The sequence below is a fragment of the Felis catus genome, chromosome E3 (assembly GCF_018350175.1).
Source record: "Felis catus isolate Fca126 chromosome E3, F.catus_Fca126_mat1.0, whole genome shotgun sequence".
NCBI classification, from domain to species: domain Eukaryota; kingdom Metazoa; phylum Chordata; class Mammalia; order Carnivora; family Felidae; genus Felis; species Felis catus.
The window spans coordinates 33,159,287-33,185,270 of NC_058383.1; the positions used below are offsets into that span (position 1 = coordinate 33,159,287).

Below are 25,984 nucleotides of genomic sequence, written 5' to 3' on the forward strand. Positions count from 1 at the left end.
CTCACCCCCTGCCCCCAGCATCTCTTTTGTCTTTAGCTGGAGATGGTGTGTAAGCTCATGGCTTGGGCCAATCCAGAGAGTTACTCGGTTTTCCTGGGTAGATCCCTTGTCTACAGGAGATACGCATATTATTAAGTTCCTGCTTCTTTGTCTGTTGTTAATCTTTTATCACAGGGGGGGTTTCAGCCAAGAGTCTGCAAGAGTAGGGGGAAAATTACTTTTCCTCCCCCAACACCTTCCACCCAAATTCAATTGATGAGAGATTCCTGGAGTGGGATGTGCTTTTTAACAGTCCTTCACGAGTTCGTTCACGTCTCCTCTTCTGCGTCAAACTCTCCTGTGTGTCGTCTTTTCCTGAGTTCTCCTGCATCACCTCCTCCAGGAAGCCTTCCGTCTTCCCTCCTCCCTCCCAAGGGGAGAGTGCTCTGTCTATGGGACCACGGAGCACCTTGTGCTCCACTCGCTCATTCATTCCTCCATTCATTCATTCATTCATTCATTCATTCAAAAAATACCTCGCCCAGCACCCCATGGGCACTCAAAGGAGCTTTTATTAGCACAGCATTGTCACTGAATGTCTGTGATCCTCCAAGGTCAGTGTTGCTGGCACTTGGAAGGAGGGGCTGGTCGACTCTCCACTGTAGGGAGTGGGGACAGGTGTTTGGCTGGGGTCCATCCCAGGAGGACATAGGGAATGGCCACCGGGGCCCAAGTTTCTTCCTCCTGCTCTCATCAGGTTCCCCAGGACACAGCCCCAGAAACCACAGGCGCTGCATCAGCCCCACCGAATAAGACCCGTTCTTTAAAAACATCGTTAGAAACTCATTTACCGCAAGCCACCAAAGCCGCGTGAGGCAGAGGAAAGCGGCCCGTTCCCGACCGTCTCTTCTCTCGTTCCATTTTGCTCTCTTGGTTCGTTTGTCTATTTTTTGCCTCATGTTTTGCTGATTCTCTTCATTTCCAGAGAATTATTTCCACCGCTCCTTGCTGCCAAGTCCCAAACCATCGAGCGCACGTCATCTGCGTGTCACTCAAGGCGAGCAGGATGCGCTTTCCGCGGTTTGCAGGGGCTTTTCTTTCACCCCCCGAAGTGCTGGGAGCCCAGCCCTGTTCGCACATCGACACCCAACTGTTGGAATTATTTGTCTGCATAAAAAAATGCACGCGGGGTCTTTAATAGAGTTTAATAGCTTACGTTTTCCGAGACTTTGCCTCTCATGTTCCCAGTCCAAATCAGTGCTATTAGTTGGCTCTGAAAATAACTTTAACTTTTTTGAAAATCGTCTCAAAAATGAATTTTTTAAAACTTATCCATTCATTCAAAAGTTTCTTAGTTTTGGGGGCGCCTGGGTGGCTCACTCAGTTAAGCATCCGACTTCTGCTCAGGTCATGATCTCACGGTTTGTGGTTTGAGCCCCATGTCAGGCTCTGTGCTGACAGCTTGGGGCCTGGAGTCTGCTTGGGATTCTGTGTCTCCCCCTCTCCCTGTCCCTCTCCCACTCGCTCGCTCTCTCTCTCTCTCTCTCAAAAATAAACATTAAAAAAAATTTTTTTTAAGTTTCTTAGTTTTTAGCAGGGAATCTGTTCAGTGTCTCCAAACTCCTGTAGCTCTCTTCTTATTCTGAGAGGAGGAAGGACCAGGGTCAAACCCCTGGGGAGAACTCAGGAGCCCACAGTTATGATAGAAGATTCTGGGACCCAGGGAAGTTAGGCTAATGAGTGACAGGCAGGATTTGTAGAGAAGCAGCTTCTGGAAAACCTTGATTGTTGTCATTTTCTCTGTCCTCTTACCCCATGTGATTTGAGTCCTGAGAATGTACTTGTATCCCCTGCAGGGGCCCATTCTACAAAGAAGCAGGGAAAATCCTTTAAGATCTGCCTACTATAGAAGGAAATTCTAGTCCCCGTCCTTCTCTAAGGATGAAATCTTACAAATCCGCGTTTGCTCAGCCAAGCGCCCAGAAAGCACTTTCTTGGGTGGCATTATTATTTCCTCCTTCAGAACGCATCAGTCTTTTGTCCCATTCTCCAGACCCTGCCTGCTACGTGAAAAGGGAGGATTGGGTCCATATGAGACACAGACCCAGCACTGAGCATGTTGCCTGGCCCTGAGTTCAGCAAGTTGCACAGCAGCCCTAGTAACAACCTAAATGAATAAATGGTGTATTCGCAAATATCTTACCCTGCTCGGGCAGTCCAATGCCTTGGGTTGTGCAGATGCACCTCGAAAGCCCCTAATGGATCAAGCTAATGGCAGAAATATGAGACATGGTAGCACATGAAGAAGGGAAATATTTAAGGGTAGATGGAAACGTCTGTCTTCTCAAATTATATTACAGAGACGATGATGGCTTCTTTTCTGTGCATTGAAACTGTTCTCTTCTTAAAGTTAGGCTTCCTGACATTTTGTTCTTACTGTGATCCATGCTTTTATGGATAAAAGGTGATGAGAACATATTCTTCCTTAGGGTAGAAGGAGCTTTTAAGTTCACAGAAATCACATCATGACTAGGTAGTCTAGTGATGTGGGTCTCCTTCCTTCAGGTACATGGGAGGCATTTTATTTCCTGGCCCCCTGGTGGGATCATGTGACTCCTTCTGGCTAATGTGTTGTGAGCCTGAGTGCCCCATTTCACATTCCAGAGTGATTGGCTTGGTGAGCCCCCCGATCTCTCAGACCCCAAGAGACTAAAATGCACAGAACTCCCCTGCTAACTTTCAGTGGGCATACAGCTGGTGAAAAAAAAGAAACATTTGTTTCAAGCCACTGGGTTTTCCAGGTGAGGGGCTGTTTGTTACTGCAATATAATCTTGCCTGTCCTGACTCCTACAAAATATCCCTCGTCCTTGCTGTGGACCACAGGCCATGAGCAGCAGTAGGGAAACCTTTGATCGTTATAACCCAGGAAGAGATTCTTCTGCATGTGTCTAATTGAATGTTGAAAGCTGAGTAGCTCAGGCTCATGCTAAGTAAAGGAGCCAGGTTGGATCCAGGGCTCTCTAACTCCTGAGCCCTTATCCTTTGCTCCTGTATGCTGCTGTGTTGCTGCCTCTTAAATAAATCCGTCAGTGCTGTAAGAGGGGTAGAAACAAAGCCACCAGGAATTAGGAGGAGGGAGAGATGATTCAGCTGGATAGGAACGGCAGTGGCTTTGTCAGGGAGGTAGAGAGGGATGCTCCCCTCTGAAGCCCAAGTAAGAGTCTGTGGCAGGCATAGGAGCCTGGGTGGCTCGATCACTTAAGCGTCCGACTTCAGCTCAGGCCATGATCTCATGGCTCATGGGTTCAAGCCCTGCATTGGGCTCTGTGCTGACAGCTCAGAGCCTGGAGCCTGCTTCCAATTCTGTGTCTCCCTCCCTCCCTCCCTCCCTCCCTCCCTCCCTCCCTCTCTCTCTCTCACTCTCTCTCTGCCCCTCCCCTGCTTGTGCTGTCTCTCAAAAATAAATAAATGTTAAAAAAAAAATAGAGTCTGTGGCAGGCAGATTTCAAGGTGGCCCCAAGATTCCAGCCTGCTGGTTGCCACGTCCTGTGCAACCCTCTCCTTTTGAGTGGGGGCAGGATGCATGCTATGTCCTAGAAGTAGGGTGGCCTCTACCAATAACAGGTGGCCTCCAGCCAGCAGCCAGCAAAACACGGGCACTCGGTCCTCCAGTGCAAGGAAGTGAATTCCACCGACACCTGCATGAGTTTGGTGGTGGGTTCTTCCCCGGTCAGACCTCCATCTGAGGACACAACCCCGTGGACACCCTGCTCTGGTTTTGTGAGGCCCTAACTCTGCTGTCCCCAGTCCTCCGATGTGCAGAGACCATGGGGTAACAAGTGCACGTTGTGTTAAACCCCTACCCTGGTGGTTACTTTGCAGCAGCAGGAAACTACTGCAGAGTCTAGGATGGGAATATGGATGGAAGGATGTTCCAAGAGGCAGGAAGAGGAAGTGATGGAGGAGGAGGTGGATAGCTCAGCACCTCCCTTTGAGGGTATATGAGGGGAAGAGAGGCTTGGGGTCTGCTCCAGCGGGGGGGGGGGGGGGGGGCTGGGGCACAGGTGGCCGATTAACGCAGTCTTGTAGGTTGAAAATGAAAAGGCTTTGTGGACCATTTGGGCAGGGAGCAGTGTGGTGCCAGGAGTACCGGTGGGGTTGGGGCAGATTGACCTAGAAACGGGGCATGGGGTTTGAGATGTGTAGCAGTTGGACAGTTGGCCACCCCCCACCAAGAAAAAGCTACATCCACACACTAACCCCAAGAAACTGTGACTCTGACCTATTTTGGAAAAAGGGCCTTTGCGGATGTAATTAATGTCAGGATCTCGAGCTGAGATCACCCTGGATTACCTCGGTGGGCCCCAAATGCAATGATAGGCGTCCTTATAAGGGCAAAGGCTAGAAGGAGATTAGACAGACAGTGAAAGACTCAGAAGGGCAAGGAGAAGGCCAGAGGTGGGAGGGATGTATCCACAAGCCAAGGAAGGCTGGGCATCGCCCAGGCTTTGCCAGCAGGCGCCAGAGAGAAGCAGGCTATGGAATCTCCTCAGAGCCTCTAGAAGGAACCAGTCCTACCAACAGCCTGAGTTCACACGTCTAGCCTCCAGAGCCACGAGACAATACGTTTATGTGTTTTCGGCTGCCAGTTTTGTGGCACTTTGTGACGGCAATCCTGGGACACTAACACTGAATGATCTGGGGAGACAAGATACAGAAGGAATTGCAGCCAGGCGGGAGGGCAATGCAGTGGTCCACACGCGAACCGTGAATGGGACAAGCCAGAGAGTGGTGGTGGGGACAGACAGAGCAGAGAGAGCTCTACACCCAAATTTCCACGTGTAACTCCCATGATTCCCCCCTCGTGTTTTACTGTATACCCACGGAAACTCACTTGCCGAATGACACGTGCCAAGTGTTGCCCATGTTGCACGCGGTGTTTGGTTCACGCAATAAAATCACGTTCAGGTCGATGGTTACTATTCCCATTTTACGGATGGGGAAGTGGAGGCTCAGGGAGACTAAGGTAAGTTGCCTACAGATTAGGCAGCAGGAAGACGGAGACGGAGAGCCTTTTCCCCAAATGCCGTACTGTCTCTACCTCCTTCTTTGATAAAGAAGCTTCAGAAAGCGTTCTTAGAGGTGGGCATTGAAGGGACCCTGGAAACACAAACACCAGGCTTGGGTCTTTGCCCCTGGCATCCTGTGGGTACAGCCCCAGTGCTAATTAGCATTTGTTTATCGCCTCTAATTACCCGAGACTCTGTGACAGTTTGAGTCCGCGAATGCTAATGCGAGGGCAAAGTCAGGAGATGGCAGAAGCAGAGGCCTTGGGGCTTAGAGAAACAAAACTTGGTGTTGTCGCTGACCCGGTGGCTTTTGGTGGCAGAGTGACAAGGAGGCAGGGTTAAAAACGGGTTGAAATGAAGAGAGCCACCTACCTACCACCCTACATCCTAGGGCATGGGCACTCACCCTGTAGGAATTCTCATCCACGTAACCCAGCCCAGGGACTAATGAGTCTGAAACACTGATCTCATTTTAACATTTGTCTTGCAGAAGTCGGTAGAGTCCATCTATTGTTATTCTGCCGGCCCGGAAACCATTTCTTTCTTCTTACAGTAAGAGCTTGGTTTTGCTGGGGAACCTCCCGACCCTTACTTTCAAGTTACACGATTCTCATGTGGTTGCTCTCCCTTGCCTCCAACCCTTAGCCCAACTCATACTCCAGCCTGGGGCTCCAGAGTAGAGGTGTGTAAGTTGCAAATAGATCAGATTGACTTCAGACTCACCCGTATCAATAGGCTCAGGAATCTGTCATTCTCCACCTCTGGTTCTGTTTCCCTCACTGATGCTTCATTTTTAGATTCCTTCCTTAGGGATGTCTGGGATGCTGGCTACCATACCGGCAGGGTCCTGCTCTGACACCCATGTGTCAGATTGCACAGAAGAACTCTTGATGGAGCCACCCCTGGGCCAATCACGGTTGGGGAAGTGAAGTTGTGTCACAAGTCCGGGTCACCCTCACAGCTGAGGGGAGGTGGGCAGGCAGGCACCATGCAGCTTACTCCCAGTGGAGAATGAGTCGTTTCCCCAAGGCAACCAACCCAGAAGCCCTCCAGGTTCCTTCCAGCCTAGGAATGGCTCCCTACCCTTTGCAGGTGTCCCGAAAATGGACTTGAATCGTTAGACTTGGAAGGCTTCTCTAAGGTATCATGGGCCAACTCTCATTCCTTGGGCGAGTTAACAAAGCAGTTAATAAGCAGGTATTGATTACTTATAGGCATGCGAATGCCAAGACACAGCCCTTCTGGTGTTGGGCTCACTTGGGGTGCAGGGATCCTTAGGGGCCCCCATATCTCTCCAAAATCAGGAGACAGAAGGAGGTGGTGACTCCTTCCATCCAGTCACTGTCCTAGAACAGCCTCTCCCACCTTTCCTGTCTCCTGGTCTCCCCCTCAGGCCCTTTCTTGACACTACTTACTGCCTGACAGATCTTTCCTGACTCCAAGCTGTCCACGTCACTCCCTTTCTTAAATGCCAGTAGGTCCCTGTCTTACTCGGTCGAAGTCCAAGACTCTAACTTGACATTTGAGGCTCTTTCCAGCCCGATGAGAACCCGCCTACCCAATGACGTGTCTTCCGCCCTTCTGCGTCTTCTGTCTCCCCCATGCCTTGTTATGCTCCCAGCGCAGTGAGCTGTTTCTTGTTCCCTGTATGTGCAAGCTCTCTGGCACCTCAGGGCCTTTGCACGTGTGGTTGCATCTGCCCGGAACACCTTTGTCCATACGCAGTCTTTAAAACTCCTCCTTTCGTGAGCCTACCCTTAAGGCTATAGTAATCACAGAATCTATAATATAGTGCACAGACTCTTGATGTCCAACCTCCTGATCCTGCCACTGCTACCATGATTTTAGCTAGCCTCAGTTTCTTCATCTGTAAGGTGGGGACAATAATAGTACCTTCCTCTTGGAATTGTGAGACTTAAATGTGCTATATTCTTTAACACACTTAGAGGGGTGCCTGGCACACACCAAGCACTCTAGAAGCGATGACTGTTGTTTTTATTCATTCACAGTTCTGTCTCGTTATAAACTGTTGACTCTGAGGGCAGTGATGTGGCTTCTTGCCCCTCTGTTCCCTCAGGCTTTATTATTTGCTCTCTTGTCTTCCTCTGCTGCAAAGAGAGACTGGGTTTCTGATCATCATGAGCATTTACAACCCCCCGGGCTCAATGTGGGAGGAAACCCATTCAGAAGCAAATCTCAGCAAACAGGTAAACTGAGTCAAGATAGGGGGCTGGAGTTGTGGCAAAAGTGCCACCATCGGGGGCCAAGTAGGATTTCACGCCGACCACCAACCCCGTGACTCTGATTGACTTCAGCGGGTCGCGGTACAGAGAGTTGACGACACGTTTTCATGGAAACCAGCCCCTGTTGTGGGGGGGGGGGGGGGTGGCAGGAAGCAACCCAGGGCCACAGTTTAGGGGGGAAACAGTGCTCCCACGAGATGAGCACAGCGGGCTGAGCTGTCTGTTGGGCGGCTGGCGGAGGGCCAGGGTGCAGAGCAGTATTTAAGTATTTAACCACTCTCCTCCGGTTCCCAACAGCTGGGCTATAAACACTCATACCTGGGATGAAGAAATAACCAATCCAATCTGAAATTGCATCTTGGTACAAAGTAAAGGCAGCCTGGGTTGGAAGGGAGAGAGCTGTGTTACCTTCGATCCCCCACCGCATCCCCCCGCCACCCGCCATACATTCCCTTTTATTGCGGGAATTACACTGATGCTTCTCCAGCTGTGATAACTCTTTCAGGAATAATAAGACCTCTCTTCTGTCTTAAACACACCAACAAAAGAATTTGTGCTTTCTGATCTACCTGTTGGCGGATTTTGAGCACAGGAATCACTGTCATGTCTGTATTGCCTTAAATATGCATGGTCTTACCATTGGATCCTCAGGGCGGCTGTTGGAGGTAGGTGTGGTAATCCTCTCCGTCACAGGTGGGGAAGCGAAGGATCAGAGAGGTTAGGCAGCTTCTTCAAGACCACACAGCAGGCTTAGGGTAGAAGGCAAGCTGATGGACAAAGAAAGAGCCCTACTTTGAGGTCAGAGAGATCTGGGTTCTAATCTCTGCTCTGCTACCTAACAGCAGGGTGACCTTGAGTATGGGGTTTATTCTCTCTGGGTCTCCATTTCCTGGTTATTAAAATGGTATGGTAATGCCCACTCTACAGATTTATTGTAAACGGAATAAAAGCATATATAAAATGGTCTTAACATCACATGTACTGCTTAATAATCCCTTTTCTTGTTGCTCCTCTTTTTTTCTAATAGTATTGAACAGGTGTAGCTTGAATCCAGATCCCCTACCCATGTTCTTTTTGCCTCTCCATGCTGCCTGGAGCCTTTGTCCTCTGTCACCGTGATAATACAATGGCAGGGGTAAGGTCATGCCTCCTTGTGCATCATTTGTGACACAGCAAAGGAGATCCTGGGTCCTAGAGGAACGCACGTGTCCTCATTGGTTCAGTGAGTGAGCTCTGTGAAGATTGAAGGGACGGTGAGTCCAAATTTAAGAATGACGTCCATGTTAAATTGCCTGTGGGGCTCCAGCCAGCTCTGTCCAACAGAGAGACAGGATCACTGAGCTGAAGCTTGGGAAACCAATCCGAGCTCTGGTTGCAGAGTTTTGACTCATTGTCATACGGGGGGAGGGTAGAATACCTGCTCCCTTGGGTCTCAGACGTAGTGGAGATGAGGTATAGCACAGACAAAAGTAATTATAATATGATATAAAACACGACAAGTGTTGGATTCCAACAGATCAAAGCAGACATGACTACTGTCCTCATGGAGCTTCGGTTACAGGGAAATTTAAGAAACAGGAATCAAATTATCTTTCAAATGTATGCTAAGAACTGAAGGGAACTCTCCAAGAAGATCCTCGGTGAATCCAAAACTCATTCATTTATTTGTTCATTCTTACAAAAGGTACTTATTCTGCCCCTGCTGTGTGCAACACCATGATGGGTGCTAGAGATACAGTGATGAGTGAAAGAAGATTCAGTCTCTTCCTCCCATGGGGCTTAGAGTCTATTGGAAGAGACAGGTAGTAACCAAGCGTTTCTGAAATACACATAAGATTGCAATGTGACAAGGGCTATAATGTAGTGGCAAATGATACTAGAAAGTTCTAACCTAGATGAGGAAGTTGGAGAGGACTTCCCTGAGGAAATAATGTGAATTCTGGGCACGAAAGGGTGATAAAATGTTAATTAGTTGGGCGAGGAGGGAGCTGGAGAAGGCTTCAGGGAGGGGTACCGTTTTTACTAAGCTATTTATGTAACAGATAGCTATTGAGCGTCTCTCATAGGAGCTGGGGCACTGCAGTGGATAAGAAAGACAAGGTCCTTGTCCTCGTGTGGTTTCCACGCAGATTCCAGGGATCCCCGCTCTAACGTGCCCACGCGATGACTGTTCCTTATCAAATAAGTGGCTCGTGTTCCCTTTTGCCTCCGTAGATGTGCTCAGGCTGTTCTCCAGCCTTGAACCCCTCCCTGTCTCCTCACTCATCTAACAGCAAGCTGACTTCTAACTTCTACCCTAGGGGGCTTTCCTGGAGCACCCCCCCTTTCCTCTCTTGCCTGGCTGGCCTAGGTCCCTCCTGTCACCCTCCCTGTGGCTTCCTCCATAACTTCAGCATTTACACTGTAAACCTTGATTCAACCTTCTGTCTGCTTGAGAGCGGGGACTGCATTGGATTCATCTTCTGTCTAAGTATGTATTCATGAAAGGTTTGATGAGTGAATGAATGAACACTGGAGAAAGCCCAGACTGAGATCTACCTATTTGTTCTAGTCTTGCTTCAACAAATTACCATGTGACCTAAAGTAAATCTCTTGTCCACTCTGAGCCTCTGTTCCTTCATCTGTGTTATGGAAGTTTGGACTTGAACTCTTCTTACTCTCTCTGTCTTAAGAGCATTAGGACTGTCTTCGTAGAAACGACATAGGACTGTTGAAAAACGTTTAAACAATTTAGAGAAGTCCAGAGAAGAAATGCCAAACTCTGGCCAAATCCCACGATCCAGAAATAGTCAAGGTTAACACTTGGGAAGGTCACACCAGACATCTTTCTAAGCTTATGTAGGAATAGGCAGGAGGGCAACAGATAGAAACAGAATTATAAAAGAGGGATTGTAGTCTCCTGACTTTTTGAAATGCAACATTAAATTATTTTTCTCTTAGATATAACGGAAGAAAAGAAATTGAAATGTAATTAGAGGAATTTCTGAACGTCAGAGCCCTATTACTCTGACATTAAACTCTTGTGAGGCCAGGGCACCTGGGTGGCTCAATCAGTTGAGTGTCCAACTCTTGACACCATTGTAGGTCATGATCTCACGGTTTGTGAGTTTGAGCCCCAAGTCGGGCTCCACTGACAGTACAGAGCCTGCTTGGGATTCTCTCTCCCTCCCTCCTTGTCTGCCCTTCCCCTGCATAATCAGTCTCTGTCTCTGCCTCTGTCTCTCTCTCTCTCTCTCTCTCTCTCAAAATAAATAAAAACTTTAAAAAAATTAAAACAAACTCTATGAGGCTATAGCGCAACAAATGCCAACAATTCAGATGCAAAGAAATTTCAAATCAGCAGGTAGACTGGGAGCCTTTTAATTGTGAGGGCGAAATCTCGTGCCCTAAGCTAAAAGACACTACAGAGTCCCCACGATTCCGGTCCGGCCGGCTTTGGAAAGGCATGATGGTTAACTAGCTGCCAGCCTTGGACCATTATTGATGACAGCACAGTACTGACCCCAGCTATTCGAGTGAGAAACCCAGTCCCTGAGGCTGTCAGCCAGGGGCTGGGGGCGGACCCTGCGAGCCCCCATCCCGGGGAGCTGACGCGTCTGACTGCCTGACAAATCCTCCCCAGGATCCAGAATGATTGAGGGCAGACGGCAAAGATGTTCTGGCAGATCTGGAGACCGTGTTCTGATTTGATTCCGGGGGAGGGAGGGGGGATCTTCCAGGGACAGATTATATATGTGGCTGAGATTGGCCCGTCCCGACCCCATGCACGTTCCCCATCCCTCTGAGCTTCTGTAGACAGATGAACCCGCAGTCTGATTCTATCTACTCAGAAAGTGGGGGTGCCTGTGATCGAAAACAGAGATGTCTTGGCTGCTGACGCAAGAACACAGACAGCACCGGTGGAACACCAGCTGTGTCTCAGGGCTGGACAGAGAAATAAGGTGACATCCCTACAGGATGGGGCAAGTCCCAAAGTTCTGGATTTGAATTCAGGCTTCTCCCTTCTCTAGCTGTCCAAACTCAGGAAAGTGCCTTCACCTATCTGTGCCTCAGTTTTCTCACCTGTCGGTGGAGAGGAGACCAATATGAGGGCTCATGTTTGCTGTGTGTGTGAAGCAGTAAACATAGGGCTCTCCCTAAACACAAGCTCCTTTATGACCTTCAGCAAGTCACATGGCCTCTTTGTATCTCCATTTTGTCATAATAAATGTAAGAACCTATGGTAACAATAGCTGACCATGAATACCATGCTTTGGATTCTTGGTGTGTGATGACCAAACACCAAAGAGGTAATTGAGAGTTTAGTGAGTGGCGTATTTACAAGGATGGGGGCAAGTTCAGAGATAGGATGAAGTACCCCAGGGCTAGAGGATTGAGAAAGCAGAAACCACGCAGCCTGAAGGGGTGAGGGAGCCCGGGGATGCCACAGTCTGAGGTGTTTCAGCTCTCGGAGCACACAGACCTTGTCCCTGAAGGTAGGGACTGTTGTCCCCTTGTGTGTGGGTGTGTGGAAGAAGGGACCAAAGCCTGGAGAGCATCAGAGCCTCATCCGAGTCACCAGCCAGTGAGCGGCAGAGCAGGGACCCAACCTTGGTCTGCCTGATTGAGGACCCCGCTCATATTTCCTCCTGTTGTGATGATACCCTTAAAGAGGACAAGCATTATTGCAATGATCGCGTGACCAGGGATGCAGGGAGGGGTGGCGGGTGACAGGGCCATCATCCACTTGGCTGCCCCGTGACCTTTCTGAGACACACACCTGAAGCAGTCACTCGCCCACTTATTCTGTGGCTCCCCACTGTCCTCATGAAGAAAGGTACATCTCCCTGCTCGTCCACGAGCCCCTCTTCTTCCACTCTTAGCATATCCCCTGCGCCCCAGCCTCTCAGAAACAGGAAGTAATCCTCCCACGTGCGGCATCCCTGTTAACCAGGGCTCTGCAGAGAAACAGAACTGAGAGCAGAGGCAGAAAGAGAGATGCACACATATTCATAGCAAAGAGACTCGCCTCAAGGAATTGGGGGCTGCTAAATCTGAAATCCAAAGGGCGGCCCATCAAGCTGGAGGCTCAGGCAGAGGTTGAGAGAATCTTGACGCAGAATTTCTCCTTCTGCAGGGAAACTGGGTTTGGCTTCTAAGTGCTTTCCACTGATTGAAGGAGGCCAATACTCTCCTTTACCTAAATTCAGCCGGTTATAGGTTTTAACTGCATCTACAGCCCACCCTTTGGAGCCTCACGTAGGTTGGTGTTTGGGTAACTGGGTACCACAGCCTAGCCAGGTGGAAACATAAAACTAACGTCACAGCACCCTTTCATGCCCCCAAAACCTTTCCCAAGTCTGTTACCTCTGCCTGGGCCTCCCTCCCGGCCTTCTCACTCTTGCCAGCCACAGACCCACAACCTGTATGCTCCCTCCTTTGTGAAGCCTTCCCAGATTTGCTCAGGCAAAGTGAGAGCCCCCCCCCAACTGCCTTGTGTCCCATAGCACCCCTGATTCTGCCATAACATATATTATGCTGCACAGCAGAGCGCCTCCTACTAGACCGGGGGGGCAGAAGCTGGGTATTTTTTCCAACCCACTGTCCCCAGCATCTGGCCCATGAAAGGGGCTCAGTAAGTACTTGTTAAGTGAGCCCGTTTGTTATAGAAAAGAAGGAGAATGTGAAGGGAAAAAATACGTGAAGCTCAGTGGAGACATGGGGAGATTTCATGACTTGGAAAACCCACCAGTGTATACATTTTACTCCGCACCCCCGTGGTTTCAGTGTCTCCCTCCCTGCTGCTTACAGCCAAGTCAAGACAGGACTGCCACAGGGCCAGCTGAGTGAGGCCTTCATTAAAAGGTATGTGTGGGGTCGGGGGCAAAGGCAGGCAGGTCTGCAGAAAGTCACCAGTGGCTGCTTTCTGTGAGAGACTCTGCAGTTGGTATTCCGCAGCAGGGACGTTTTTCAGCTTCCTGCTGGAAAACGCCGAGTGGCTGTAAATCCTTCCACCGCAGCTGTCTGCCTGATAAGTGCCTGGGAATTGGGAAGGGACGTGGGGACGTGCTCCCACCCTAAGGAGTCATGCAGGGCTATTTCTAAGGCTTGACAGTTGACGCTTAAATGCAGAGGTCTTGGTCCTCCAGGTCCCGAATCAACAGGAGTCAGAGCAACATTTGTCCGCATTCTGGGGTCTACAGGGACGGATCTCCTGAGAGAGCAGAGCCTTCAGCGCTCTGGAAGTGTAAGGATCCACCTTCAAGCTCGGTCAGCCTTAAGGTTATTTAAACTCCCTGATCTCCGTTCTACCTATATGTAAAATGGAGACAAAAGTGGAAGGTAGTAACATCTACCTAGAGGTGGAGGTGTAAATGAATGCTGTGTAAAGCGCTTAGAACAGTGCCTGGAACATGGCAACCACTAGGTGTGGGCTTGCCTCCACCGTTGTCACCATCATCGTCACCATCATCGTCACCACCACCATCATCATCATCTTTGTTGTCGTCATCGTTGTCAGATATTGACTTAATCCAATTACGTATCAGGTTCTGTACTAGGTTCAGAGACTCTCTAGATATTGAAAGATAGGGTCCTGTAACAGGAGGTTGGGTATGCAGACATCAGCAGGTGCTCTCTAACAAAAGCTTGCTCGAGGGGACCCAGAAAAGAAATAGAGGAAGATTTTCAAAAGAGGGAGTGTTTAAACTGACTCTTTAATAAGGTCCAAGAGGAGAGGAGATTGGTAAGACAGTTAAGGTGGTGCTGTTCAGGGTACAAGGTAACACTGCAGGCAGAGGACGGACACGGAGACCCAGACCAGCAAGCTGCAGTCAGAGAGCCATAGGACCTGGCAGAAAGCCTGGTTGGGGACCACAAAGCCAGAGCAAAGCTGATGACTCCTTAGAAGATTCCTAAGGTGCATTAGTGGCCCCAGCATATGCCCAGACTCTAATCTGTGTTCTGTGCAGATGAAAATCTCTACTATAAGCCATCTTCACGGCCTCACTCCATAATCTCCATCGGAGTTTGAATCATGTCAGATGGATAAATCCCAGGTGACTTGGTCCTGGATTCCTTCTTCAGCCCACGAGAGCTGACAACACAGCAAATTTACCACTCAGGTTTCTTACGTGCTTTGGATCTCCTCATACCTGGAATTGCTTTTGTAGTTTTAATGGCTCCCACTGAATGGCTTCCGTTTTATGTGCCTGGCACTGATCAGGACCTTTAGGATACAGTAGATTCTTAAATTATCATGAGAGCTGCAGGAAAAAAAAAATTTACTTAGCCTACTTAATAGATGAGAAAAACAGAGCTCAGAGAGCTTAGCTGGCATGTCCGAGGTCACGTGGGCAGTGATGGGCAGAACTGGGATTTGGATACCGTTCTGCAAAATCAGGCTTTGGATCACTCGAGAGCTGCACTGTCCAATATGGCAGCCACCAGACACAGGCGTCTATTTAGATATAAGTCTAAAATAACTCAAATACAATGAAATTGAAAATTGAGTTCCACACATTTAGAGTGTTCAGTGGCCACATGTGGCTAGTAGCTGCTGTCCTGGATATCGTGGGACATTTCTCTCCGCACAGAAAGTTCTGTGGAACAGAGTGGCTGTGGGGAACACACAACAGACTTCCTGTGTCTGTCTTGTGCTGTCGGGAGGCCATGCCTCATTTAGTCGTGGCTCTACAACATCATACCTGAGACACTTTGGAGACCCACCAACCTCCCTCCTGAGGTTACCACCCAGGGATAACCCATTTAGAAAGCAGATGGCAATATGAATCATGGGAGGTACGATTAATCAAAGCCAAAGGCATAGAGAGGAGCCACAGAACATGGCAGGGGCATCACCTATGGAAAGTGCACTGAGGGAAGAGTGGGCAAGCCCAGGTGAGCATCAGCTCGCCCTCCCTTGGCCTCTGAACCGCAAAGATGTGTCTCACGGTGCCATTTGGTGGCTCTCTGGAGTTTGCCCCAGCCTTGGGATTGTTTGTCCCAGTCCCAGGGAGATTCATTCAGTTTTAGCAGAGGTCCGTGCCTGCTGAGCGCTGGGCACACTGTAGGCGCCGTGGAGAAGAATCCATTCGAGATCTTGACTTTAACCTCGGTATTGAGAACTGGATGCAGGTCTGGCTTTTCATCTCTCTGATCTCTGGCACAAGTCCACTTGTGGTCCTGGACCTCAGCTACCCATCGGGAAAATGAGATCATTCGTGACAATCCAATGAAATGATATTTGTGAAAATCCCCCAGCAAGCTGAAAAGTACTGCTCCGAAGGTCACTGTTGTAACTGAACTTGAAGGTACTTCCTATGGCGCCTGTGAGCATCAAATAACAGAGAAGCAAGGCGGGGTTCATTCCACTTATTCCAGTCTTCCCTTCATCTAGGAGAACCAGTGAGCACAGGCTACCGTGGCTTACCAGATTGAGACAGGCGGCCGGCGAGACAGAGGGACTAATCTCACACTCTTGCATTTCTCTTCTTCCCACTTCGATTATCTCCCCACCTTCAGCCAAGCTGTGAACCCCCTCTCTGCTTTCCGGACCCACAGGTTCAGACTGGACTTTCATTAACCGAAGTCAGTAATGAAGACCCTGGAGACCATTTATTGAGCACTTACTATGTGCCAGATAATTGACACTCACGCTGGGGTTTAATCTCTATGTTCGGACCCTGATTGTGCCGAAGAGGAAATACCACCAGAGAGGCTACATTCCCTGTCCCAGGACACACCACTGCTAATTGCCAGAGGAGGTGACCGAGCAGATTCTTCCGACAGCACACTGTTTCCCAGGGGAGGAGCATGTTATATTTGCCAATACCTGGTGGTGGGAGAAAGGATGTCAGGGCAGAGCATCACTGGGGGCCCTTTACTCAGAGATGGTCAAATGCCTACCAAGACTGACCACCCTAGTGCCTGCTGTTCTGCCAAAGCCCCTTGATCGCTCCACCTGCTGACAGAGGAAAGTCATTGGTAGAGCAGAGCTTCTGGAGAGCAAAGGCAGACACGGGCCCCTGGAGAACCTTCACGGGACTTTGAGGGGCTCCCTCCACCCCCAAGCCTTGAGTTTCCTCCTCCATCGGGACCTGCATGCTTATCTTCTCAAATATACTTAACTGAATGTATTTCAATGAGGATACTTCTGCAGGAATTTCCTAATTAAATGAGGAAGCAATATTCTCAAATGATTTGGGGCAAACTTCATCTCCATTTCCTGCATAGAGAAGAAATCAAAATCCTATGTTGACCTTTTAGAAAGACCAAGGTCAATTTCATTTGTGTATATCCGTTCTCACTGCCACCTCCTTTCCCCCTCCTCCTCCCCTTCCTCCTCTTCCTCTCCTTCCTCCTCTTCCTCCTCTTCCTCTCCCTCCTCCTCCCCCCTCCTCCCCTTTTTCCTCCTCCTCCCCTTTTTCCTCCTCCTCCCCTTTTTCCTCTTCCTGTCCTTCCTCCTCCTCTTCCTCTCCTTCCTCCTCTTTCTCTCCTTCCTCCTCTTCCTCTCCTTCCTCCTCTTCCTCTCCTTCCTCCTCTTCCTCCTTCCTCCTCTTCCTCCTTCCTCTTCCTCCTTCCTCTTCCTCCTTCCTCCTCTTCCTCCTTCCTCCTCTTCCTCCTTCCTCCTCTTCCTCCCTCTCTTCCTCCTCCTCTCCTTCCTCCTCCTCTCCTTCCTCCTCCTCCTCTCCTTCCTCCTCCTCCTCTCCTTCCTCCTCCTCCTCTCCTTCCTCCTCCTCCTCTCCTTCCTCCTCCTCCTCTCCTTCCTCCTCCTCCTCTCCTTCCTCCTCCTCCTCTCCTTCCTCCTCCTCCTCCTCCTCCTCCTCCTCCTCCTCCTCCTCCTCCCCCCCCCCTTCCTTCCTTCCTTCTCCTTCTTGCAGACCTACCTCTGAGGGTCACAAGAAAGGTGGCAAATGTAACTGGGGATTAGAGGGCAGAATTACAGGAGTTCTTAGCAAAGTCCTTGCCTTTTGCATGTGTTTGTGTTTGCTAGTCGACCCAGCATGTTCCGTGCTTATTTATACACTGTCAGAGCTGTGATCATCCAAAGCTTGCTCATGTTACAGCATCAGTCCGGCTTATAATGCCGTCTCTGTGTTCATCAAGGGCTGTATCCCCAGCCTCCACAGCCTCTGATAGCTGGGGCAGCGTCTAACAATTATCAGTCACTTTTGCTTTGTATATCTTTCATAGCATCTAATGCCACCTGCCCTTACCTTATGTGCATTTTCTTGTTCTCTTTCCCTAGAGTTTAAGCCACAAGACGGTGGAGACTATTTAGTTCGGAGCTCTGTCCCCGGCCCCAGGAAGAGGTTGTCGGGTAAATGAAGCCGGAAGGAGCCTGGCGAGTCCTGCAGAGGACCTGCCCACCTCGAGTTCCGGATGTCAGGTAAGGAGAGAATTAGAAGGAAGTACTTGGCGTCTGCAGGGAAAACAAATTGAGCTTGTGATTCCGAGCATGGCAAACAGAGCCGCTCAATGGGAATGCTGTCTGTGGTAAATATTTCCCATACAACACATGAAAAGAATATCTAACACTGTTTGCCAACCACTTGAGGTGCGTTTTGTGGGCATGATCTCCTTGAGTCCTTCCCAAAGGCTGTGTGTGGCAAATTATCTCCTTTTTTAAAGAAGGTCCTTCTGGGAAAATACATACAGATGAGAACAAGGTACACAGAAGTGAGGGAAATTGTTGAAATCACAGGACTGGCGAGCGGTGAGGCCCAGATTGGGTCTTTCCTGACCACCTCGCTCTCCTACGTCGCTCTCTATGGAAGTCAGCGTTTTCGAGCCGTAATCCCACCGACCAGTCAGGGGCTTAGTATTCAGGCGTAATGGGAAATGACCTAAATGAAAGGACCAGAAACACCCAACTCTCTCTCCCTTATCTTTGTGTTCTAACAAGCGTCTCTGCGCTTCTCAAGAACTAATCCTTTATTTCCATAATTGATTCTTCTTTTTCTCTCTGCTTTCCCAGCTGAGCACTTTAAAATACGTTTTCCCACTGCCGCTTTTCTTCTTATCTACTGTGCTAAAGCTCTCTTGACAGGGGTCTAACCTGCCCCTCTTTGTTATCTACAGGCTCTCTATTGTAGGACTCCTGATAACACCAGCCCTGAGCTGCGGGAGAACTGAGAGCTTGTCTGCTCTGTTCGATCTATCCCTAGCATCTCTCTCCATTCTAGGCAGAGAACACACCATAAATATGTCTGAATGAACAAATGAGGGCATGCCAGATGCAAATAGAATAGCAGGACTTAGACTGTGGACCACGAGTGAGAGAAATCTGTCTGCATGACAATTTAGGAGGTCCCGGACAAGTGGAACCAGCCATCTGTTTTATGAGGGACTCTGCGTGTGTTGTGATTACAGAAGGGGGCAGGATTGGGAAGAAACTGGAGATAATATTGTAATGCTGGATGAGTCTGGCTTGAAGCCAAGTGTGGTCTGCTTTCAAGAAACTGAAGAATAGAAGGTTCTTTGACCCAGATTAGTCTCCTTCTGTACTCCGAATGTGGGGAGGGTCCTGTGGTGCACCGTGGCCAGATCCAACTGAAATCTTCACTTTTAAAAGTAAAGATCTTTGGGGGCTCCTGGGTGGCTCAGTCGGTTAGGTGTCTTACTTTGTCTCAGGTCATGATCTTGCGGTCCGTGGGTTTGAGCCCCACTTCAGGCTCTGTACTGACAGCTCACAGCCTGGAGTCTACTTCTGATTCTGTCTGTCTCTCTCTCTTTCTCTCTCTGCCCCTCCCCTGCTCATGCTCTGTCTCTCTCTTCTTCAAAAATAAATAAACATTAAAACTTAAAAAAAAAAAGGAAATGTCTTTAAAAAATCCAATTTGATGTTAACAAATTTTACCAAAGCCAGGCTCCACCTTTGCATTGAGCAAAATAAAGGCCATGAACCCTTTGAAAGGTACTGAGGAAGCTTTAGGCCCCTGAGATCCTGGCTAACGAAAGTCAACCCACTCAACCTCAATCCCAAGTGGACATTGATATTTCTGCTCCGCTGCTCTCGAATCAGAGTTAGTGGCTCTAAATGGTTCCGATACCTATTTGAAAAAGGATAGGTCACCAGCTGTATTCATTTCCAAGGGGCTGCAGGAACACCTGACCACAGACTGAGTGGCTTTGAATGACAGAGGTGTGTGGGCTCACGGTTTTGGAGAACAGAAGTCCAGAATCGGGGCATCACTGAAGGCTCTAGGGGAGGGTCCTTCCTTGTCTATCCTAGCTCCTGTGGTTGTTCACGGTCCCTGGCGTGCCTTGGGCTGTAGCTGTACCGTTCCCATCTGTGCCTCCTCCCTTGGTTTCTGAGTACTTGTAGCCCCCAATCAGGACACCAGTCATTGGATGTAGAGCTCCCCATAATCCAGTAAGAACTCGGCCTGACTGCATCTGCAAAGACCCTATTTTCAAATATCGTCAAGTTCACAGGTATTCAGAGTTGACTTCAACCTATCTCTTGCGGGGAACCCAGGGGTGGGCGGAGGGACACAATTCACCCCACGACACCAAACCAGTCTTTATCAGGCTTCTTTGTCCTTGGTGTGAACTCTGAATTGTGTGGGTGTTGACTTATCAAGAGTCTGTCACCAAAAAGGATCAGAGGAGTCTGGGCATGTAGGTAGGAAGGCATCACCTATTGCAGAGGATGGTTCTGATCTCAGACACCCCGAGGGGATGGCAGAGAGTGTCCCTGTCTCCACATCTCATACCAGAATACCTCTCTGAGGCGGGTGACGATGACTTCTCTTTTCACGAAAACATCTGGCAGGCCCTATAAAGAGCATTACAGTTCCTCTCCCATCTCAGAAGGAGTAAGCTGAGGCCCGGAGAGGTTAACAGACACCCGGGACCTCTTTATAACTGTCAGGGGCTGGTGTCAGGCTGGGTTGCAGTGACCTGGTGACTTACGTAAAAATCACCTTTTGCCAGGATATGAGTCACGGACAATTACTTTCTTTTGAAAATGAAACAAGAAAAATACGAGGTTCCTTTTTTTCCTTACTTCCTGCACCTCTTAGGTTCAAAGACAGCTTAGGACTGACCAGTCCTTTGGCAGTTTTCCCCAGTGCCTTGCCCATGCCTGGAATATAGAATCATCATCTCTGTCCATCTCGTTACATGCTGGGCCTCCCACAAAGACTGTGAGCTCCCCAGAGGCAGGGCGGGCTTCCCTCAAATCGTCTTTGATTCCATGGCACCAGGTACATCTTGGCAACACCTCAGAGTCACCTGGGGAGCTTTATAAAATATTGATCTCTGGTTTTCATCTCCAAAGATTATGATTTAGTTGGCCTTATATGGCTGGGAATCAAAAATTTTAAAAGCTCCCCAGGTGACCTTAATATGCAGGCAACCGAAGGTTGAGAACTAGCCCCTTGGCATCCAGTGCTGAGGTCTGGTAGCAGCAACAACACCTAATATTTATTGATGCCTTATCATGTGGTCCAGGCTTTGCAGTTTATATGCATTGCTTTACTCATTACACAACCATCCTAAAAGGAAGCAACTGTTGTTAACCCTGCACTGCGCAGCAGAAAAATGAAGTCTAAGGAGGCCGCGTGATTTACTCAGAATCATCCAGCTTATAGGGATCGAGCCTGGCCAGCAATACCCTTGACCCTGGGACACCTGTTCTCTACCAATATGTCTCCTGCTTCCTCTATTCCCTCCACCTTCTTCTGCTGACATGCTGTTCCCTGCCACCACCCCCCGAGCTTTACTGAGGTATAATTGACAAATAAAAATCATATCTGTGTAAGATGTACAACATGATGATTTGGTGCACATACACATTGGGAAATGATTGCCACAACCAAGCTAATTTACATAGCCATCACTTCACGTGGTTCCTTTATTTTGTTGTGAGAATTACCATAGTCACACATGTATGTAATCAAGAATTCTCACAACACTCCCAGAGGTACTTGCTGTGTCCCAAATTTATGGAGAGGAAAACTGAAACATTCGGAGAAGTGATGTCACTTGCCCAAATCCCAGCTGGTATGTGACATGCTGGGTCTCCTCTCGGGGGCCGTCTGCTTTCTGCTACAAGTCATACAGAATGCGCGTGAGCCCATCAAGCATAGAACCTTTGGCCCCATGTCACCGTATACACAGAAGGCTCCATAGTGAAACTATTTCTAGACAGAAAGCCCCCTAGTGAAGCTGTTACAGATGTGGGATATGCAGCCAGATGGCTGAGTTTAGACTCTTAAGTGTTTTAATCCACGTAGCAGAGATGAGGAATGTCACCTCTGAGGGTCACTTTGAGATATAACTGAGATAATCAACACGAAAATGCCTACACAAGTCCTCATCCTTTCATCACCCGAAAGAATTCCAACAGGTACTGGAAAAAGGAGCAACTTTCCAGTTTCCCCGGGAGACTCTAGTTATGGAACACGATATGAAGAGCCCCAAATAAAACTAAAAAGATCAACCCTCCTGATCAATTACCTTGAAGTCCTACTTGTTTCATCCTCACCAAGGGTGGGGGGGGGGGGGCAGAGATCAGGAGCTTCCATCTTTCAGCCTCTGTGTTTACCAGTGTGACCTTGGCGAAACCCCTCCTGCCCCCCCTAGCATCCCAGACATCACCAGGATCCTACGGAGAGAACTGTTGGCTATCTGTGTCGTGAAGAGTTGTAGGTGTCTGCTCTTAGGACTCTTGGAACTTACAGACCCATGGAAACTCATTTCAAACTAAGCACAAGGGAGAATGCCATTGGCCGACATAACAGCAAGCCCAGTGGCGACCCCAAGCATGGCTGGATCCAGGTGCTGAAGTGGTACCAGGAGCAGTATCTCACACTCCTCTTGGCTCCGATGCCCTCCGTGTTGACTTCCTTACCTCTGTGTTGACTCACCTTCCCACGTGGTGGCAAAAAGGCACCAGCTTTGCTCCCTTCTGGCTTAGCTGCCCCCTATGCAGCTCCAGCTTCCCCTATAAGTAAGTTGGCTCATGATAACTTCCAGGCCAGGACACATCATAATGAGCAGAGTATCGAATCAGGATCTTTGGCACCCCTTACCTGCCTCTCAGCTTCCACCCACCAACAGGCTGTTCCACCTCTTCCTTCCCCACCCCCATTGGCTGCATGGCCACCAATTCTGACCCTGATTCAGTTCTACCTTCCTCTTCTCTTCTTCATCTCCTTGCATCTTGATTTTCTCGTTGGTGGAAAAAAAATAAATAACAGTGATAATAAAATGAATCCCTCAGGGTTACTGCAAAGATTGAGGGTCTATGTAGATGCCTGACAGATACCAGAAGCCCTCTCCCATCGTGTGTTTTAATCAGCTCCTGGCATACACCTAAGAGGTATACATCCCTGGGATTGAGGGCTCAGACTTCCAAAGTAGCATGTGAGTTCTGGCTTCTTCCTTCTAGTCCAATGACTCTGAGCAGTTTGGGCAATCTCTCTCTCCCTCTTTTTTTTTTTTTTTTTTTTAAATAAGCATGCATTTATTTTATTTATTTTGAGAAAGAAAGAGAGCACAAGTGGGGTAGGGACAGAGAGAGAGAGAGGGAGAGAGGGAATTCAAATCAGGCTGTGCACTGTCAGCACAGAGCCTGACATGGGGCTCAAACTCATGACCCGTGAGATCGTGACCTGAGCCAAGATGAAGAGTCGGACATTTAACCAACTAAGCCACCCAGGTGCCCCAGGCCCGTCTTTCTAATCCTGCTTCCTCATTTGTAAGGTGGGGAGGGGAGGAGTACCATGCCTTAAATCTGTGTAAGATGAGGGTCCATGCCCAGTAAATAGCTGAGTGTCTAGGCCCACCATATGCACGCCACACACATCAACAAACATTTACTCCAAAGCCCTTAGAGTTCATGGCGGGCACGGAGGGCAAGCTTACTCTGTTCTGATACATGACATATGTTTCCAAAATCCAAACAAATGATCATCGTCTAGAAAGTGCTTTCAGTCTTACTGTGGGCGATGGTGGATTGCTTGCGATGGTCCACGTCCGTTTGGGTTGGGACGAGGGAACCAGATGGAGTATCCTAAAATACGTACACACACAGAAGCCCTCGGTCACTTGCCACACTAAAATACTTCACAGATGCCCAAGGAGTGTTTTCCGGTCCACGAAACACTGCACAAGACCTTAGATTCACGCTTTATTTACAACTGGCATGTAAGCCCTACACCGCTTACATCATGACTCCTACAGAAAAGATTTGTGAATGTTTTGAATCTTCATATTTAATACTTTGATGGCAGGGGAGTGAAGCAACACTGAGAGCTCAGTGGCTTGCATATCACCAAAGAGGAATAATTTCCGGGATAGCGTAGGGAGCCCCGTGTCGTAATTGCAACGTCTGTTTCGCTAGCGTGCAAAAAGCCTTAACAAGGAGCACTTACCCACACTCCAGATTTTTCAAGGAATTTTTACATCCTCGGTCTTGTTTGATTGTCGTAACAGACTTGTGGGCTTAGTCGAGTGTTCTGCCAATTGTAGGGACGAGAAAACTGAGTCACAGAGAGATTAAATAGCCTAGTTTAGTCATACACCTGGGTAATGTTGGAAACAGAATCAGAATCCCAATGTTCACCTCCCTCTGCCTGGAAACTTGGGAGTCATTAGCACGTGATAAAACTGAAAATATGCTTCTCTGTTTTTCTCTTCTTGAGCTCACGCTCTCCTTGGGTTTAGGGGAAACAGCATAAGTAACAGATATAATGGAGCCCACATTGGATAAACAGCATCTGTGAAGTGGACGGTTTGAATCAACCGTCACTGGGCGTGACTCCCGTCCTTTGTGTCATCTCACTCGGCATCCGTATCATATTTCCTCGTGCCGTCAAAGTGTCCACAAGGAGATTAGTTTGATGCAGCGTATTTTAAAATTCATTTTAGTATGGTGTTAGACATTTTTATTAAGGCCACATACGTGGCTAAACACCAAACAGAACAAAAAGGCTTATAGAGGAGTAACCCCCCGCACATCACCCAGCCTTGGTGCGGAGTAACCCCCCGCACACCAACCAGCCTTGTCACCTGTCATTGTTTCTTACGATAGTTCATTCCATGTTTCTAAGGAACGTGATGGTTCTGCTATTTATGGATCAAGGGGTTTGATACATGATCGATTGATTCCTTGCTGTGATAGATGAGGATTTGCTTCACTTAACTTCACCTCTCTCCTCTTCTCAAATATATCACATTTATTAATCCTTTATTGCAAATATTCCCTACGTATCTTCTTTGCTTGTTATGTCAACCAAGGACAAAATCTAAATTCCACCCATCAACCTGCTCCCTCACCCACCGCTCAGTTTATGTTGCCTGTATTTTTACGTTATCCAGACTGGTCGTGTTTATACGGTGATGGACAATTACCACATACCATCAAAAATCTCAGATGCTCCAGATTGCAAAACGGGTCGTTTTATTTGCCACTGGGAAAGAAAAAAGACGTTTCCAATTCTCGCTTTACAGTGTCATCGATTAAAAGATACATCCCAACTTCAGAGATGTTAAAAAATGTATGATGTAACCCTCAGACCTTCCTGATAAGAATGCGAAATGGTGTAGCTGCCTTGGAAACAGTCTGACAGTTCCTCAAGATGTTAAACATAGAGTCAGTCTACGACCTGGCAATTCCACTGCGGAGTATTTACCCAAGAAAAATGAAAACTTCTATCTCCACAAAAACGTGTACATGAATATTCAGAGCAGTGTTGTTCGTAATAGCCCCAAAGCAGAAATAACCTATACATACATCAACCGATGAATGGATAAACAAATGTGTTCTTCATACAAAGGAATATTATTCAGCTATAAAAAGGAATGATGCGCTGATACCTGCTATGTTAATGAACGTTGAAAATATTAGGGGTGAAAGAAGCCAGTCGCCCGTGGTAGGGAAGGGATGGATGGGAGAGACAGGGACATGGGGAATAACTTGCTAAGGGGTATAAGGTTTCTTTTTGGGGTGATGAAAATGTCCTAAAATTACGGGGCGCCTGGGTGGCGCAGTTGGGTAAGCGTCCGACTTCAGCCAGGTCACGATCTCGCGGTCCATGAGTTCGAGCCCCGCGTCAGGCTCTGGGCTGATGGCTCGGAGCCTGGAGCCTGTTTCCGATTCTGTGTCTCCCTCTCTCTCTGCCCCTCCCCCGTTCATGCTCTGTCTCTCTCTGTCCCCCAAAAAATAAAATAAACGTTGAAAAAAAAAATTTTTTAAAAAAAGAAAATGTCCTAAAATTACGTAGTGCTGATAGTTGCACAAGTCTATGCAATGTGCTAAAAAACACTAATTGTACACTTAAAATGATGAATTTCATAGTGTGTGAATAGGGTCGCAATAAGGTTGTTACAAAAATATGTGAAGAAAATCATCTTAGAGTTGATGAAATATGGTAGCACAAAAATAGTGAGGGTAGATGTGTGTTCCTGGGAAGATGGCATAGCCTCTACTCTGCCCTGTGCCTCTTATTGAGTGCAAATAAAAACTCTAGAAGTTACATATGAAACAAGGATAAGAAGATTCTGAAAGATGGAGAGGACAAGTCAAGCAGGCAGTGGACCCTGGAGCCCGAGGAATGCTACAAAGCTGAGTCCTCTGGGTTTCCTGTGTGTCTCCTGTTCTCAGATCGGACGTGAAGAAGCTGGCAACCTGGAAATGTCGATAGGCACAGACTAAAAAACCCCCAACCAAAAGGTAATGACATCATAAATGGGAATGGCAA

General features: G+C 48.3%; 2 long non-coding RNA genes across 6 annotated transcripts in view; one reads left to right on the forward strand and one right to left on the reverse strand.

Moving 5' to 3' along the window:
- Nucleotides 1-25,984, forward strand: part of LOC123382541 — a 182,311-nt gene that overhangs the window by 37,517 nt on the left and 118,810 nt on the right. For all 5 annotated transcript variants that reach the window (XR_006591063.1, XR_006591062.1, XR_006591059.1 and 2 more), the window contains exon 2: nucleotides 17,521-17,661. This is a non-coding gene — a long non-coding RNA (uncharacterized LOC123382541). The remainder of the gene's footprint in view (nucleotides 1-17,520; nucleotides 17,662-25,984) is intronic.
- Nucleotides 7,026-11,416, reverse strand: LOC109495058. Its single transcript, XR_002150243.3, has 4 exons — nucleotides 11,355-11,416; nucleotides 7,930-8,059; nucleotides 7,611-7,671; nucleotides 7,026-7,157 (listed from the first exon to the last, which is right to left on the reverse strand). It is a non-coding gene; the product is annotated as an uncharacterized LOC109495058 (long non-coding RNA).